This window comes from Talpa occidentalis, unplaced genomic scaffold, assembly GCF_014898055.3.
Source record: "Talpa occidentalis isolate TD23 unplaced genomic scaffold, MPIMG_talOcc4v2.1 talOcc4.8, whole genome shotgun sequence".
Lineage (NCBI taxonomy): Eukaryota > Metazoa > Chordata > Mammalia > Eulipotyphla > Talpidae > Talpa > Talpa occidentalis.
Window position 1 is genome coordinate 103,993,960 of NW_023605194.1, and position 19,179 is coordinate 104,013,138.

At 39.7% G+C, this 19,179-nt stretch overlaps 1 long non-coding RNA gene across 1 annotated transcript in view; it reads left to right on the top strand.

Moving 5' to 3' along the window:
- LOC129144993 (uncharacterized) overlaps positions 1-15,683 on the top strand; it is a 37,758-nt gene extending 22,075 nt beyond the window's left edge. Inside the window, exons 2-3 of the long non-coding RNA XR_008549941.1 lie at positions 14,777-14,846; positions 15,439-15,683. This is a non-coding gene — a long non-coding RNA (uncharacterized LOC129144993). The remainder of the gene's footprint in view (positions 1-14,776; positions 14,847-15,438) is intronic.
- Positions 15,684-19,179: the final 3,496 nt, after the last annotated feature.

Sequence of the window (19,179 nt, forward strand, 5' to 3'; positions counted from 1 at the left end):
ACTGAAGACCTCCTAAGTATGTGCAAAGATCTTAGTATTTTAATTAGGGAAGTGACATCATCGGTTTTATGTTTTTCAAAGTCAATCCCATTTCTTTTCCTAATTATCTTCCAAGCACTATACCAGGTGCTAGGGATAAGACTGTGACTAAGGCATGATCCATCACAGCATGGAGATGTCAGCACATGATGCAGACCTCTCAGCAGATCACTGGAATGTGACCAACACTTTAGATTAAGAGTGCAGCACTTAGCTGGTTCTGTTCACAAGCCGCTCCAAAATGTAATGGTTCAAGCAATAACCATTTATTATCTCACAATTCTGTGGATTGTCCACTTGGTTCCTGTGTCTAGTTAACCTCTCCGGTTGTCTCCCCTGTGTTTGTTAGGAGGGTGGCCGGACAACTATGACTCTGTGTTCCAGTAGACTCTTGCTCAGTTATCTCCTGCTTGACAGAGGTGGATGGGCCAAGTTTCAGTTAGGTTGGCCTTAACATCCTCACTTCCAGGAAGCAGAGCTCCAAGCTGAGAGAAAAGACAAGGTCCTATATACTAGGCCTTTTAAGCCTCAAATGCTGTCAAGTTTGCTAATGTCCCATTCACCTAAGTCAGTCACGTGACAGGCTCAAGGCAGTGTGAAAAGCCTACTATGTGGCATGGATGGTGGAAAAGGAATTTTAGCAGGCATTTCTCAAACTATCTTTTCTCCATGATGCTAAGTTTTTCCCTCTGGGCTTTTGGCTACTCCCTTGAGACCTTTTTCCACATACACCCACACACACAAAAGGCACAAGTGTACAGGCAATTGTCCTGCTAAGTCTGCTCCCAGTAGAAATTGGAAGCAGATTTCCTTTTCCTGGCTAGAGAGATTACAAAGGAGAGAAGTCAGTCTCCACATTCAAATTCCTCTATAGTCTATATAAATACTTCTTGCAAACTGATGTTCTTTCTTTTGCTCATCTCTCTCTCTCTGTTCCCAGTAACTTATCATAGTAACTTATCTTCCAAACTACTGCAGGCAATCATTTTATGAAATGTTTCATAATATTACATGCATCACCGTCTTTTCCAACCTCCACTAAGTTTGTTTGCCAATTTTCCAAAATTTTACAAAATGTCTTATAGTTCTTCCCACTGATTTCAAAGCTACTGTCACAAGCTTTGTTTTATACTCTTTGTTATTTTGGAAGCACTCCAAGTCCAGGTATCACTTTCTCCATCAGTGAGCTTTTGCTGCAAAACAAATCACCCCCAAACAGGCAGACTATAACTTATTTACATTGCAAATGCAGAGATCAAATGTAAGATCTTTCTTACATTTGCCATTTTGCACATTACTTGCATGATTCTTTGATCTTGTGGGCAACCTATGAAGCATTGAAAATTAGCTGATCTTTACACAGGTCTTTCAAGCTTGGCATTCAGCTGCCAAAGTGTGCGTGTTATCCAGGATGGCCTTTCACACGGGCACTTACCAGGGGCACTGTTCTTCATGCAAAGTGGCAGAAGCGTTCCAAGAGCAGGAAGAGAGCAAGCCTCACAGAGCAGCACTTACAACGCATGCTCCCATCAAGGACGCAAATCTTTCTTTGGTCAGTAAGCCTCATAGGTGAGCCCAGAGTCGTGGAGGGAGGCACTACAAAAGAATAAAGATAGAGGCTAATAGAATGCAACCATTTTTGCAAAAATCTAAAATAAACTATGATGAGACCATAAATAGGAAGAAAAGATCACTTGACTCTTGACTAGTTATGAGAAGAGGACCAAACCCAAGACCCCACGGTGGCAGAGCATAAATCCTAAGAGTGAAATCCTATGAAACAGACAGATACGATGTGACAGTCTAGGGCAGAACAAAACACTCACTGTAACTAGCCACAAGCCCCAACTCACACGCTCTCCAAGATAGCAGGTAGTGGCACATATCAGAAAGTTACTCATTCTTCATGTGTTGCTGTTGCAGGGTTGCAAAATACTTGAATGTAATTAATTATCTTTGGATTGGCTCAACCACCATATTTCAGACACAGTTCTTGACACTGAATGCACAAAGATGAATAATCCATGGGTCGTGCTTCAAATTTATGTTTATGTTCCAAGAGTGAGAGACCCACACCAATAATTATATCACAAATAGTAGTTTCTGAAATAAAGAATGAATGGAGTAATCAAGAGAATTGAGGAGGAAATGATAAGCTTTTCTCTACATTGAGGAATTAGGGAGAGTCATACATGAGATAATGTCCCTAATGAGATTTGAGATCATTCTCAAGCTGATGTGTGTTGTTTTACTATTACAATATGAAAATAAAGAAGATATGAACGATTTTAAGAATTAATCACCCTAAGTTTTTTTTTTAAACTTTGTCACTTTTAAACATTATAGAAACAAAAGTTAGCATTATCAATAACTTTCTTGAGATGATATATTTTGAAATACATGATCAGTATCACTGACATCTCAGTCTATCAATCTTTGGTCATCCTCCTTAAAAACTGTTGTCTTACTACCCACGTATTATGCTATACATGAAAAAAAGCCAGAGTTACTTAATAATTTGTGTGGCTTTGTCCTGCTGTGTCCAAAGTGTTCTTATTGATATGTTTTTTTTCTAATTACAGGACATTCTTTATAATAGCATGTTTGATATTTTCTTCTAAATATTGTGATTTTGTTTGTTCAAGCATAACAAGGCTGGAAATACATTTAAACAGTTCTTATCTCAGTTACAGAACTAAGTGGAAAAAAGAAATACCTCTGGGGGCCTCCCTGGTGGCGCAAGGGGTTAAGCACTGCCCTATGAAGCAATCCATAGCCTCTGCCTCAGGAGTTCGATCTCCGGCGGGCCAGGGAGCAACCCACATGGCGCAGGAGACCTCTCTTATTTCACCCACTGCTCCCCTCAGCAGTGTATTTCAGTCAGCCAGCCTGTTCTGTTCCTCACTCTGTCTCTGGTGGATCCTCTCACCCCCCTGCATCTCTGGCCTGTACCCCAGCTCTTGTTATGCATAAATAAATAAATCTTATATATATATAAAAAAAAAAAACCTCTGCACTCAGAGTAAGTACTTCCAAAAATTAGCAAGCAAGTTCAAAAAATAAAAACAAAACTTTGCTCTGTGAGATTTGCATTTTGCATGTTCAAATATGCAGAGTTCATAATCCTCATTGAAGATGGTATATTACTGAGTGTGCTATCAAATATAGTAAAACATACATCTTAGTTGAGAAAGTCTAAGAACAGTTCATAACTGGCATAGTTAATGAGTTGTTTTTTTTTCAGGTTAGAAATGGAAAACACTAGAAGTAGACTACAAGCTCTTCATCTCAGAATCTCCATTATGAAGCGTAATTCTTAATACACAATCATAAGCAACAACAGCTAGCACAAAAAAAAATAAGTGAATGAATAATAACTGTTTTGGGGATAACCCTTATAATATTTCAAATTCTGAGGCTTCTTGTCAGCTGACAAGTATGATGGTGGCAAACTCTAATAAGTGCTGAAGACATGGGGGACTCTGGTGTGCAATTCTTCATTGAAACATATATAATTTCACTCAGCTTCTTCACCCAGATCATATGCTGAATTACTTCAGTTTCCTTAAGATTTATTTTTCTATGAATCTAACAATGAAAATTGTTCAAAATAATGATCACTTCTAGAATGTCACAGGATGAGTTAAATTGTTCCTAAGTTGAAAATGTACTGAGTGAGAGAAAGAAATTTATTTGATGCTTTCACAAATAGAGGTTGTAAAGTTGTCTGCACTTGACACAATAAATATACACCAAAATGCAGCAGAATTATTTATTCAACATATATCCATTGTGCAGGTGTAAAAAATACAAAGAGGAATAGCATGGCGTCAAGCCATCTAGAAGTTCAAATTCTAGTTGGGGAGTTAGACATGGGGAAGAAAGAAGAACAAAGAACAGTAGACTAACCTAATGACAAGACCAGAAGCCAACCTAGACAATCAAACCACACTCTTTTGGCATCAGGCATTATAAAAAGTACAAATTATTAAAAATAATTTCAGATGATCCTAATATACAGCCAGGATTAAATACCCTACCAGAAGAAGTAATTTGACATTGATCAGAGCCAAGAAGAGGTTAGACATTATAAAGCTCTGGAAACCTAAGAATATGTGACTTATTTAAGGAATCCAAAATAGTAAAGATCTACTGCACTGGACCTGATGGGGAAAGAGTGCTAAGAAATAAGGTTAGTCAAGGGCCTCCCTGGTGGTGCAAGAGGTTGATCTCAGCACTATGAAGCAATCCACAGCCTCTGCAGCACAAGTTTGATCCCTGGCCTGCAAGGGAGCTACCCACATGGAGCAGCAGACCTCTCCTGTCTCGCCCGCTGCTCCCCTCAGCAGTATATCTCAGTGAGTCTGCCTGTTCTGCTCCCCACTCTGTCTCAGTGAATCCTCTCACCCCCTGCATCTCTGGCCTGTACTCCAGGTCTTGTATGCATAAATAAATAAATCTTTTAGAAAAAAATAAGGTTAATCAGGTAGGAAGTAGCCAAATCATAAAGGGCCTTGTGTGCCATGAAAGGACTTCAGATTTTTTTGGTAGCTGCTGAGGAGGAATCCCTGAAAAATATTGATCCATGAAGCAGTAGGGAAACATCGCGTTAGAGCAATTGTTCTGGCAAGATAATGGAGCGTGATTCCAGGGAGGCAAGAGTACTGCAGGCCACACACAGAGTCTGTCTCATTACAACATGTGGTGGGATGAGAAGGGTTACTCAGAGCCCAGTGAATTGGAACAATGAGAAGTCTAGAGGGGCTGCATCAAGGAAACTCCCTTAAGAAGGATGAATCAAGGTGCAGTCTATCCCAAGGACAGTGTTGGGTAGATTTAGAATCAAGCAGATGATAAGAAGTCAAAGAACCAAGAAGACATGTGGGCAATGCATTCATGGGTGGGGGAGCAGGAAGAGAATTGGGGAGGTCTCAGGGTTCTAGCTGAGCTAAGCATAGTAGCTATGGCTGTTTTCAGCATGTGTAATTCCTCATACCGGGACTTTTGCCATGAGAGGTTCCTTATCTCACACCTTCCCTGTTGGTACTTTGGATGAAAGGTACAGAAAAGTCAAGGCAAGGGCACAGAATAATCCAAACTCCCACAGAGTCTACTGTAGATGGTCATGTTGGAGAGAAAAGCCCTGAAGTAGATCAGTGGAACTAGCAATGGGGAAGAAAAGAGGCTAATGAGAGATTGCTACAAGGGAGCAGTGTGGCTTAGTGCAATGAACAGACTTTAGAGGTTTTGTAAAACACTAATTTCCCATCTATTAAGAGAAGAGCTATTACTGAAAAGATTTGAGTGATATTGACCTAAAATAACGACATAGTATCCACCAAGGAGAAAGCACCTAGAAAATTCTCACTGTTTTCATTTGCAGGTAGATTAGGCAGAGCTCAGTGACAAAAATAACAGAGGGGAAGGAGCAGAGGGGAAGGTAAGGGAGACACCGAGGAGGACATCTGGCTTCTGAGTGAGCAAATTCAGGGCATTGAGAGGAAACCAAGCACCAAGATAAGGATGCAGTCAGGGGCCTGGGTTTGAAAGTGGCGAGATGATGGGTGGGTAGAAAATAATGTGAAAGATCTGGAAAGAGGAATAGAAGTTTACAAATTATTTGAGATAATTTGAACCTTAATACCCATGGGACATGCAGTTGGAGCTATCCAGGTGGTTGAATATCAAAACTAGAACAAAGAATGCTTATTACAGGGCCCTGACAAGGCAATGGGAGCTGGAATTTGGTTTTAAGAACATCATCATCACCAGTAATATTTGCTGATCTGTCAGACAATTAATTGAACCACTTACATAATCAATTCAGTAATCCAGCAACCCCACTACATAGAATTTTGGAGATGAAGGAACTGATGCTTGGAGATTGTAGGTATTTCTCAATTATATATATATATATATATATAATAAATAGTCAAGTGTTGATACTATTAACAAAAAGTTCAAAATAGCAACATCTCATAAAACAGTGAAGAATGGACTACAACTTTTCAACTGAAATTGACCTATGGGGAATCACTCATTGATCCAAGAGGTCTGGCATCTAACCATCCTTGTTCTAGGATTCCTACGGTTATACTCTGAATCCATGAGCCAATTTGTAAACCCAGCATGTCTCAGAACAAGCTGTATTAAGAATCTTACAGGCTATCTTTTCCAAGTTGCCTGTCTCTCATGCTATTTCCCAAACCATATAATTCCTTATCCTTTGTAGATGCATTATGTTGAGACGATTTGCTTATCTTTGGAAATTCTGATAAGAGAATTATGTTTCTTTACAAAAAAAGAAAAAAATCAAGTAAAAGACCTGTCACAGCCTGTCTCAGTTCCCTCCAAGGCCTTGGAATTTTCTTAGTATTGAGAATGCTGACAATATCTTTTGCTATGCTAGTAAAAGTAACTTTTGAAAAAAACTGAAAATGGGTGCTGCCTGCCAGGAAAGTGAACAAGAATGGAGTCTTCTAGTCCTACCTTCTGACCTCCAGGCAAGAAGAGGGCTGGAGGTTGAATCAATTGTCAATAGCCAACGACTTAATCAGTCATGATGATGTAATGAAGCCTTCATAAAAGCCCAAGAGGAAGGCCTCCAAAGAGCTTCCAGGCTGGGGACCCAGAATGTTTCCATGTGCTATCTTGCTAGATGCCTAACTTCCTGAGGACAGAGGAAGGACACCTCTCTTCCAGGATCTCATCCTACGGTTGTTTTCTTCTGACTGATTCACATTTTTTATCATCCTATGTAGTAAGTTGGAAATCTAATGATTAAATAGTTTTCCTGAGTTCTATGAGTCAATTTAGAAAATTAACCAAACCTGATGTGTGGCCAGGGAACCTCTGATGGATAGCCAGTGATTCAGAACACAGAAAATCTGGGCTTGGGGCAGTCACCTGGAATCTGAGGAGGGTTTTGTGAGACTCTGCAGTCTTTCTGATGGACAGAAACACAGGTAACAGCCTGGGACTGGTGTCTGGTGTGGAGGATGGTCTTGGGTGACCCCTGTACTTAGCCTGTGAAGCCTGACACAATCTCTGGGTAGAGTGTCATAATTGAGTTCTCAGGCATTCAGTTGGTGTCTAAGTATTGCTTGTTGGTGTGGAGAAGGCAAAAACACAACAATGACCTCTTATTCTCATTTTTCTAAATGTTGAAAATATGGATAAATAAAGTACATTTTCAGTTTTACCCCACGAACAAGTGGAGAGTTGGAATACAATGGTTTTTCTAACTCTGTAGACTGCTTTGCTTTTTCCATTGTGCTTGCTGCCTTTCAAGGTTCTCAAGCCTTTATTTACTTAGAAGAGCATGATATGTGCTACACGGGGAGAGCACTGGAACAAGAAGAATAGGGGAGGATTCGTAAATTTTCTGATTCATCTCTAAAAACATAGCCCTCCAGAGAAAGCAAAAAGAAATTCAAAATAAAAATTGAATCATTGTTTGCTATGCCCTGAAGATCTGACAGCTGTGATTGATCTGTTTCTACTCAATTGTTCTCAATTCTTGAAGGCACCTTAACTTTGACTTTCCCCAGTTCAGGTTAATAGAGGAATTGTTCACATTCCCCACATAGTCTGACTCTAAAGGAACAGCTGTCCCTTCATTTGTTGGGTTCATCAAGGATTCTTATAGAAGGCCTTGGAGTGTGTACTCTGTTGAGAAGAAGACAGAGTGTACACATTTACCTGGTGTATCATAAATCCATTGCCCCTAGCCATTCCAAAGAAAAGAGTGCTTCACCCAATTGTTCAGGTCAAGTTAATTTCAGTATGGAGACTGGGCTTCCTATGAGCAATTATTTGGTCCACAAGGCTGGTTTAAGACAATTGCATTTCTGTGTCTGGGTGACTTAACAGAAATTTATTTCCTCACAGGATTGGAGACTGAAGAGAATCAGCAGGATTAGTTTCTTCTGATGCCTTTCTCCATGACTTGTGGGTGACAGACTACTCACAGGGACTCTGCTCTGTGCCTGTCTGTGTACTGATCTGTCCTTTCCTTGTAAGGACAGCAGTCACTGCATTAGGCTACATCCTAGAGACGTCATTTACCCTTAGTTACTTCTTAAAGGACCCTATCTCCAACTACGGTCCCAATCTCAAGTACTAAGGGTTATTTTAGCATATGAGTATGAGGGGAACAGAATTCAACCCATAACAGCCCCTCCTCATTTTTTTCTCTCCAGCCATCTGTGCCTGAATTATGTTCCTCTTTCTTCTGAAGCCCTCATCCTGACACAACTCCTTTCTCCCATAGCAGCCTAGTAATCAATACAATGCAGCACCTTCTCAGCCTGCTTCATCCACCATCTTGTCAGATTTATCCTTATCTTTTTGCACTAAAGTTCTGCCCCTGGTTATCACCAATCAGTATTTGGACACCGGTTTGGTGTCCTAGATTAACAAAATTCTGACACTATCTCCATGGAGATACCATCAGCTCTCAAAGGTTAAGGACTCAGTCCTACAAGACAGTCCTCTCCCAACTTCAGACACTGTGCAGACTCTAGGCTGTTACCTGCATTTTTGATAGACTAACAATTGATAGGACCTTCCAAATCCTTGTGTTTGATTAGCTTGCTTGAGCAGCCGGGAGAACTCAGTTCTGCTGAGCTGGGACCCCAATAGCATGCTGAAAGCTGGCGAAAAACCAAGCACTCCCAAGGCACACATGTCTGGTTATATACCAAACCTGGCTGCTTAACTCCACCCTCAGTTCCCAGCAACCCTCCCTTCAGTGGTGATGACATTATGGGATTTGTAGTCCTTGGTGTCTTGGCTCTCTTTGCTCTGGGGTGGGGTAGGGCCCATAAAATCTGTTTGTGGAGTTTGTTCAGGACATCCACTCCCCGCAACGTCTTGTGCTTTAGAGAAAGAATTCACCTGTGGTTGCACCAGGCAAAACTTTGCAAGAGATGGTGTATAAGGGAGTTAATAGGAGGGATTTAAAGGGTAAGTGCATACGGCGGGAGGAGAGCAGTGCAGAGCTTGGTCTGGGCTGGCTACCCCAGAGTCACATTCCAACTGCTTATAGCTCTTGGTCTTTTCCTCCAGGAAACTGAGGTAATCTTTAGTGAGGATCTGGTGATTAGTTTAGCTTGACACCTTGTGATCAATGCGGGGAGCCAAAATGTTTGGACAAGGTTCACATCTCCATGATCCAGTGCACCTGTTCAAACAGGATTGGGGGCAACTCATCCTACTGGCTCATATTTTTCCCCTTAGGCTGTCTCAGAAGTTAAAAAAATATATATCAATTGAGGCTCTCCTTTTCTGCCTTCCAGTATTATAAACAATAGAATGAAGAGCAATAAACAAGAAAGACAAAAAATAAGCCACCCATTTGCTGACAGGCTACCATTAAGGTTGGGATTGGAAACAAGTTGCAGGCCAAGTTTTGTTTGGGGAGCCACACTTAGTGGGGGCTGTTTTGTAAATGAAGCAAATTTTGTGGCCGTGTATTTTATTTTTTATTTTATTTTTTTTTTTAATTTTTTAAATTTATTTTTTTTTTAAATATTAAATTTTATTTTTATATTCCCCCATACAATTGCAAATGCCCCATTCTGACCCCAATCCTTCCCCTCCCGCCCCCCACCCCCTGGCCGTGTATTTTAAAAATGAAATGAGCTTTTCCTTTGCTCAGTTTTCATACTGCTTAAAACCACTAACCTATTTTGGTGTAAAAATACAACTAAATCAAAACAAAATTGTTAATGTTCATTTGCCTTAATTAGCATCTTCATTTGTAAAGAAAACATTTTATTTAGGTAATTAGTTAAGTAAATAATTAGTGTTTAATTGAATTTTGAGACTGCTGCCAACTCCTGAAGTTTGGATTACCTAAATATCTGTAATTCAACATTTGGCATTTATCTAATCAAGGCAATATGAAAAGCATACTCTTTATTAGCACTGTTTTTGGTTTTTTTTTTTTTTACAGATAAGCAAAAGGTATCCATGGGAACATATTGTATATTGCGGTAGAGAAAAAAATACTTATGGATCTGTCATAGCAATACTAATATTGGTGATGTTTCCCCCTGGATAATCATCTCAGTGGTGACACAGATTGTGATTAATGTTGCTTCTTATTTGAGAAGAAGCTCAAGAGTTTTTAACAGTATCTCTATTCAGATTCTCCAGTAGGAAGTTGAAGTGATTCATCTTTCCCACTGATACTTTCATAGCCCCTGGATAAATTATTTGGAGTAAAATTGAGGAAAGTTCATGTTTCTCAGTGGTGATAAGACTCATGTGAGCAACTTATAACCTTCACCCAGGTCACTGACCCAGAAGCCTTTATCATATGAAGATTTGTTACAGGGCAGGGTGAGAGGCACCCCAGAACCCCCAAACTTTCCCACTCTATTTAGGTTCTGCCATCTGCTGCATCAAGCAAAACATACTCTAGTGTGTAAGATCTTTAATGGAAAGGAACTTTAAAACAATTAGTATGCTACAAAGACACAGAAAAAAAAGTCTCCAAATCAAGCACCCAGAGTTACCCATCCCCTCATGGGTAATGTCCAGCCAAACAGGTTGGCCCAAAGCAGGGCCTCTGAGGCCCAAAGCCTGCCACATGTCTAAGGCACCCCTTGGTGGGGACCGTTAGGAAAAGGACAGAAGGAGCCCAGCACATCTGAGGCAGACAGAGCAAAATCAAAATCAAGGTAAAAGCTGCCATTGTTAACCTCCCATGGTCTCTCACCCACATCTGTTTCAACCAGTCCAAGACCAAGAAGCAAAGCGCAGCTTCTTCACATGTCTCTACCCCGTGTGCATCCGACAGGCCTCCTTCTGGCTCCCATCCTGCTTCCTTCTTCAGTCTCCTCCCCAACTTCTCCTCCCTGCTCAGTTCCCCCCTTCCCTGGGTGGGGCAGGGAACCTGGAACCTCCCCATTCCCTGGAACCACCCTGTTACCAATTGAATTGTTTTTAACTTTATCAAAGTTAGTAGAGAAGTACAAGGAACATTAAAGGTATCTTGTTTCTTGTTTGTCTATTTTTTTTAAAATATTATAATTATGCTTTTGAATAATATATTACTCTGTGACAGGAACCAAGCATGAGAGAAGAAATACATTTAATAGCAAAAGCACAAAAGAAGGAGACTTGTTAAATGAAAAAAAGAGAGAGAGCAGATAAACAAAGATACCCGATGGAAACTTCCCGATTTTTATAGTGTCTGTTTTGTTTTCACCCCGGACATAGGCAAAAAGCTGAGCCAATAGGTGAATGTTTCTACCTCAGTTGTTAAAAAGCAGGCAGGCAGAATCTGGAAGCACTTGTGTCAAAGGACCAGGATGTCTCCTGACCTTTCCATCACCACAGTTCTTACCGGTAGCTAGAAGCTGGCCCAGCTCTTCCATCCCAACCCTTCTTCTCTGAGGGGGAGAAGCAGTGCTCTTACCTTCTATTATCCAAAGCCCTGTGTTTGTAAAGAGACAAGCATTGAAGGAGAGTACCATGGGGATGTTTGTGTGCCACCAAGATTCCTCCATTAAATCCTAACATCCATTGTATTTGGGGGGCCCAAGGGTGCTGAGGGACTCCAAGGTTCTTGACTTCTACGCAGGGAAGAATTCATGTAGGAGTCAGCATCGGTGAGCTGAGATGAAGCTTTAATGGAGGTGAGAGAACACACTCGAGTGAGTGCAGGCAGATTCAAGGAGAATCCCACCTTGGGTCTGAAGGCTGCTGATAAATACTTGCTCAGTTTGAGGGGACAGGGGTTCACAGATGGGATCATGAATGGATTTTGACATCCTTTGCTTAACAAAAGGGGGAGGAATTTATAGATGAGAGAATGGGTTTTGGCCAGTTTTACTTTACAAAAGGGACAGGAATTTACAGATTGGGATAATGAGATTTGGCCAAATTCATTTATCAAAAGCACTGATCCCTGGCCTCCTGTTAGATAAGACAGGTTTTACAACTAGTGATACCTGGTGTGAGATAAATTAATAGGATTTGAGTCACTTTGTTCTGACATGTTATTCAGAAATGCTGGGTGGGGGACATAGGGCTGCAGCTTTGTGCTCAATTCCTGTCCCACCTCAGTAGAAGGAGGTGGGGCTTTCAGGAGATGATAAGGCCATGATGACAGGGCCCTCGAGAGTGGGGTTTGTGCCCTTAAGAGAGACCCCAGTGAGCTCCCTCACCCCTTCTGCCTTATGAAAACACATAGCCATCTGTGAACCAAGAACCGGACTCTCACCAGACAATCAGATCTTATTACTTTTATCAGCCAGGACTTGAGTGCAGACTTCCCAGCCACCAGAACTGTGAAAAAATAATTTCCTATTGTTTATAAGCCACACAGCCTGTGGGATTTTTGTTACAGCAGCCCAAATGGACTAAGGCAGGGTGAGAAAGAGAAATTCTAAAAACTTTTCACAGGAATAGCTTCAGAATTTTAAGGAACAGTCACTTTTGTTATTCACAAGGCAAGGATGAAGAAATGGAGGCTCAAGGAGCACAACTTCCCCAGGGTCATTTAACCAATAAGTCATAAAAGCTGATTTAAACCCAACCGAATGAACTCATAGCACATGTTCATCCTCTCCAGCCCCCTCCGTCCAAAGACACAATTCCATGTAAGAGCAGGAATTTGAGGGAGTAAAAATCAAGTGCATTAAGGACACAGCCTATAAAAGTAGCAAGCCTCACAAAAGAATTCTCAAAACCCTTGATTTATGACCAAAAGATGCCACAAGCCACAAAATTCATGGAGCCACAAAATCCATGGTCTTGAGTCACAAGCTCCCAGCATGTGTGCATGTAGGGACTATATACACACATTATACACTTTTATTTACCTTCACGAATAATCAGAAATGTAACCAAATAAATTTGAGATCAGGGCACCAAATAGGCATTTTGCGTTATTTTCAGAGAGCTTGCTTTTCAAAGAAATTAATTTCTACTCCATTTAAATGAAGAAAATCCAGTGTATCTGTTGAGTACCACTTGGAGGAAGGGTCACTTCCAGGGGAAGCAGCCTCGCCTTTCCGACTAGCCGGTTCGCGTGCGCGGGTCTCCATAGAGATGATGCCTTCTTGAGCGGCAAACAAAACAACTCATTCCTTTGAAAAACAGCCTTTTGGAATTAGGTGAAAGGAAAATAAGATTATTGACAGAAACGAAGATAAAAAACAAATTTTTCTCTTGAAAAATGTCCTAGCCAGGGCTAACAATTTGATAAATTTGATGTTATATTTACAAGTGGGCTCCATTATACTCTTTTTCTGATTAGAAAAATTTGCATTTACTCACCTCCCTCCCCCATGCATTTTTTTCCTTTTTTTTTTTTAAATTCCCTCCACCAACCATGCCCCAAACCACCATCTAACATACCAACTCTCTCCCCCTGTCCTTCTGGTAACCTTTTGTTTTTATCTTCTAAGTTTCTTTTTGCTTGTCTTGTTTTTTTACCTTCCGTATGTGAGTGAGGCCATTCAGAGTTGTTTGTCATTCTCTGTCTGACTTTTTTCATTTAGCATAACACCCTCGAAGTCTATCTATGCTTGCAAAAGGCAACATTTCATCCTTCTGTAAAGATGAATAGTACTCCATTGCGTATTTACACTACACCTTATTTGTTCATTCATCCATTGATGGGAATTTAGCTTGTTTCCAAAGCTTAGCTGTTGTAAATGAAGTTGCATTGCAGCTAATATGGAACCTGCTGGCAAGAAGTTCGAGTCAGACAGCAGAAAGAAAGGCACCCAGACTCTGGTCTGGGGCTCAAGGCAAGAACAGTCTTTGGGAAAGGCTGAAAATGACAAAGCAGTTTCCTGAAGATTCTGGAGAGTCCGTCCTGAAATGTTATCAAAATCAGCACACAATATGAGTTCCTGATTAGCTCTGTCTACAGTCCCCAAATCCCTCAGTCTAAGGACAGAAATGACTGTATGCTGAGCCTGCAGGGGGCACTGTAGAGAGCAGGAGCTCAGTGGGGCTTATGTGGTGTACTTTCAGATTTATATTAGATCCTTGAGATCCATTCATCATTATGACTCAATATTCCCAGCTCCAAGATGAGATTATTTTTGTGTACATTCCTTCAGGGAAAGTCAAGAGAATGTAATGTGGTTGTGACCCTCGAGTTCTTTGCATTTACTGTCTGGATTAGAAAGTCTCAAAGTCAAAGCTTGGTTTATACAAGGCTTAACTGGAAGCAGTTAATGTGCACATATGAGCTACTGTGAAATGTGTCATCCTTAAAAAGTATCACATTAATCTTTATAGAATGAAAGAATCTGTTTTTATCACAAGAGTCACCAAATTATATATATAAACACAGAGACACATTGTACACAGTGCACACTTTCTCTTTGTAAATAAGTATGTATGTATGCTTAAAAGAACCCATATCCATACATCTACTGTGGAAGTTTATTTTTTATGCAAGATAGAAAAACTTTTCTAAAACTAAATAAAAAGTAAGACAAATGTTTACTTTGTCCAAAGTCCAATATAATCACTTCTTAGTCTTTATAGGAAAGAAACTTCAATAGCAAGTCTTCTGCACAGTTTGCCACAGTACAAGATAAAACACTTCCTCCAGTCAGAAAGAAAAATTGGTAGTGAAAAATTAAATAAAGGAGATTTGCCTTTGTGTACTTTGCATACTTTTTAGAATAATTACCACAAACCAGTTAAGTAGTTTATCCATCACTGCACATAGTTACCATTTCATCTGTTGATGAATTTGTAGGGAGTTTCCACATCTTGGCTATTGTGAATAATGCTGCAATGAACTTGGGAGTACAGAAAACATCTTCAAGGTACTAATTTTATTTTCTTTGAATATATATATACCCAGAAACAGGATTGAAAAGAATGTGTATTTTTGCTGTTTCATATCTGTTAAATCTGTTTGGCCTAAAGTGTTAAGTCAGTTGTTGATTGATTTTGTCTGAATGCACTACTCCTTTTTTAAAGTGGGAAATTGAGGTATCTTACTATTTTTGCATTGATATCAATTTTTCCCCTCAGATATGTCTATATTTGCTGTTTTCTTTGTCTCTAGAGACAGATTTTAACTTAAAGTTTACTTTGTCTAATATATGTATATATGTAAACATCAATTTATCTTTAATACAATACTAAATTTTACATCAATTAACTTTTCTATATTGAATAAAATTATATAATTTTAAGAAATGGTTTTATAATCTGAAAAAACATGTTTTGATAATTCAGAATAGTAACTAGTAGAGTTATAATGAATGTGAGCTAATATAATGATGTGAAATATAACAGTAAAAATTACTAAACAATAAAGAATATGTTATTGATGTACATCAACATAAAGGAAACTAAAAAAATTAAGAATTTTTAAATTTAGGAAGGATGATATTTAAATATTTTGCATAGGGCCTCCCTGGTGGCTCAAGGGGTTAAGATGCAACCTATCAAGCTCTCCACAGCCACTTCAGCACGAGTTCGATTCCTAGCCAGGGAGCTACTCACATCGCGCAGCAGACCTCTCCTGACTCTCCCGCTGCTCCCCTCAGCATTGTATTTCAGTCAATCTGCCTGTTCTGTCTCTAGTGAATCCTCTCACCCCCCCCCCCAAACACACACCTCTGGTCTATGCCATGTTCTTGTATGCATAAATAAATGAGTCTTTAAAAAAATATATTGCATATTTACTACAAATAGTTCACTAAATACACTTTTGAATATTTCTGTAGTTTTCAAATGAATAATTTTATAACATTGGCTCCCAGTGGAAAAAAGCTTCTCAAAATTACTGCTGAAAAAGTACTTTAAGTTTCAATGGTACAAGAATGATTGTTAAATCTAGCCTTTATTTCTATAGCAAATGTAGTACTGGAGCAGTTAGAACTGACACTATTATAAAGAATTCTCTATTCACAATAGCAGATGTATTACTCTTTTATGATGATAATCATTATATCTAGACTTTGAATACTGTGATTGAAATTTTTATGTTCAAAAATTTATTTGTATTCCTAGAATTTTCCATTTGTAAATGTTACATAATAATTACACAATTGTTATAATCATACATAATTTATATAATTGCTATATATGTAATATGCTTACTTAAGAAGTATTTTACTTGAAGAACAGGTGCTTTTTTAAAAACTTAGTCAAAGGTGTCCTGTGGGTTGATAGCCGCCCTTTCCATATTAAATTTTGCCTTCACCAAGAATTGCTTGCTTCTTAAAGAACAGAACTCACTGGAGTTCTGTTACAAAGGGAATTTGCTTTAGCAGAAAGGAACTTTTTATGGAATGAAAGAATTAGAAATAAATTCAGTCTTCCTAATAGCCTGGAACTAGATTTTGAAGAGCAATAGAAAATCAAGATGCCTAAGAACTGTCTTTCTGGGGTCACATTGTCACTTAGCTCTTTTCACTGAATGTTGCAACCTTCTTTCTCTCTGCAGAGTAGCTTTCTCCTACCCTTGTACAGACAAGGTGTGGCACTTGCTAGATTCTCTTCATCCCATGTCCATGTTATTGCAAGACAGGTTCTGAGTTGTATAACTTGAGTCAGCCAGCTCTGGCTCAGGACTGACCAATGTAGTGAAGAACCACTTAGAAGGGACATTTAATTTTCATCCTGTGGGTTACAAGGCAAATATCTCACAAATGAATCCCAACCACTTCAGCTCTGATCATGAAGGCCTTTTTTCTTGCCCTGCAGTGCAGGGATGTCACCCCATCCTTCATGAAACCAAAATCTTTTCAGCCTGAATGCTGAAATTCTCATGTAGTGAATAATTTTCGCTCGTGTGCACTATGCCAGCTCTTTTAGTTTTCAGGGGGATTATTATGGATGGAGACATAATGAAAGCTCACTCATGTTGGAAATCAAAAATTCCTAAAACCCAAGTATACATGAAAGGAGACCTTTTGTATTAGTATTAGTTTTGACTCCATGAATCACCAAAGGACCTCAGGAACCCCGCAGAGGTACAGGGACTTCAGCTTTAGAGCTGTCAATTTATACTGTTCGATTTTTCTAAGGGTTTATGTTTAAAAGAAAGGAATTTCTCTTGGAACCAAAGAGCTAGAACTGGAACTGGAGAGGGATGTTGCATGTGAGTGAGGGGGAGAAAGATTCAGGAGATGAAGTGTGGTATCACATTTATAATTGTATGGGTCTTTGAGGAATTATGACTAAGTCTGCGCAAAAGATCCCGCAGACAGAACCTGAAGTAGCTCTTTTCATAGGAATTCTGGGATATGTGGGAGCTTTGCTGGCCCATGACAGGGCATCATAATTCTATGCATCGAGAACATCTGTGTGACACGGGCCTACCTAGTGCATCAAGCTTTACCACAGACATCAGTCTCTCAGGGCACGTTCCAGCAGTACCTCTATAGCAATGGTGGTGAAAAGCCCTCATGAGGTGTGGAGAGAAATGAATGGGGCTCCGGATGGATCAAAGCAGAACTTGATGTATGTTCTGTGTGACATCCCCAGCAAGTAGTTTTATGAGAGATATTAAGTGATACTAAATATGCTGCATTGCCAGGTGGACCAGAGGCCAGGGAAATAATGAGGTCACCTCACTGGTTCTCACAGCTGGACAGAATTATGTGAATGACCATCTCCTTGAATGCATTTCCTCCTTGTACTTTCAAGACCCAAGAAAAACCTTTGACTGATACAAAACATGTTCGTATCAGTCATTGAGAGTTTAATATTTACATATCATCTGCAAATTTACGTGCTTTCAAAAATGTTAAATAGTGGTGGTGGTGTGCTGTTTAAGATCCTAAGGGGTAGGACTAACAAGATTCCAGTTCTTTCTGTTTAACAAGAAACAAAACAGGAGACAGGCCCGATTACTCTTTTCCCCCTAGAAATGATTCTTAAAATAAGTCTTGAATTGTCCTTTTCCCAGAAGTGGTCACTGAGTTTCTAAGGTATTTTAAAGCCCGCACATGAGCATGTAGGGAAATGCCTAACTAATGACAAGATTACATTCATGAGAGAGATTTTTCCTAATGGGGAGAAAAACAATGATCTGCTAGCCTGAGATTCAGTCATCTTCATGGCAAAATCAGCCCAAATTATTTCTACTTTCTAGCAATTTCCAAAAGCTAGAGAGCAAATGTGTTGCCACGGTAACCACAGAGATGCAGAGGAAGGAGGGTTTAATGGTACCTGTGACCACGAAGCTCTGATCTCTCCTGCTTCCAGCTCTTGACCTTCACAAACTCAAAAAAAAAAAAAAAATTCCTCCACGAGACTGACATAACACAAAGAACACAATAAGACAGGAAAACGGCCTTCCTTCTTAAAACAATATGGATGATGGGCCTCCCTGGTGGTGCAAGGGGTTAAGACACAACCTATGAAGCTATCCACAGCCACTGCAGCACACGTTTGATCCCCAGCCAGGGAGCTACCCACATGGCACAGCAGACCTCTCCTGGCTCGCCCGCTCCTTCCCTCAGCAGTGTATTTCAGTCAGTCTGCCTGTTCTACTACCCACTCTGTTTCTGGTAAATTCTCTCAACCCCCCACACCTCTGGCCTGTACCCCAGTTCTTATATACACAATTAGATAAGATAAGATAAGATAAGATTAAAAATATGGATAGACCTCAAGGGGATTTTACTTAGCAAAATAAGTCAGAGGGTGTTAAGACAAACACTAGGATTTCACTCATATGTGGAAGATAAAGAAATGAAACAAATGAACAAACAAAACAAAAACTCATAGATTTTGACAACAAAATGGTAATTACTAAAGGGGAAAGAAGTCAAGGGGTGGGTAAAATGGGCAAGGGGAGTAAATTGGATGGTAGTGACTTGCATGGGGTTGACCATGATGTAGTATATGCAGGCATTAGAGTATAAAGCTAACACCTCAAATTTATGCCATGTTATAAGCAATGTTTCCTCAATAAAAAAGTTATATTACATTTTAAAATCACTTAAATAAATTCGTATTTTATTATTATTTATAGAATCACTTGTTAACTATTATTATTGTTGTTATTGTTATTTAGATCCAAAGACCTAAAATTCCCAAGGCAATGGAAAATAGGTAATGTTCCATATAGTAGCAATGCTAACTTAGGCTGCAGAGGAAGAATGTTGCCCAAAGTCTGCTTTAGGGTACCCCACA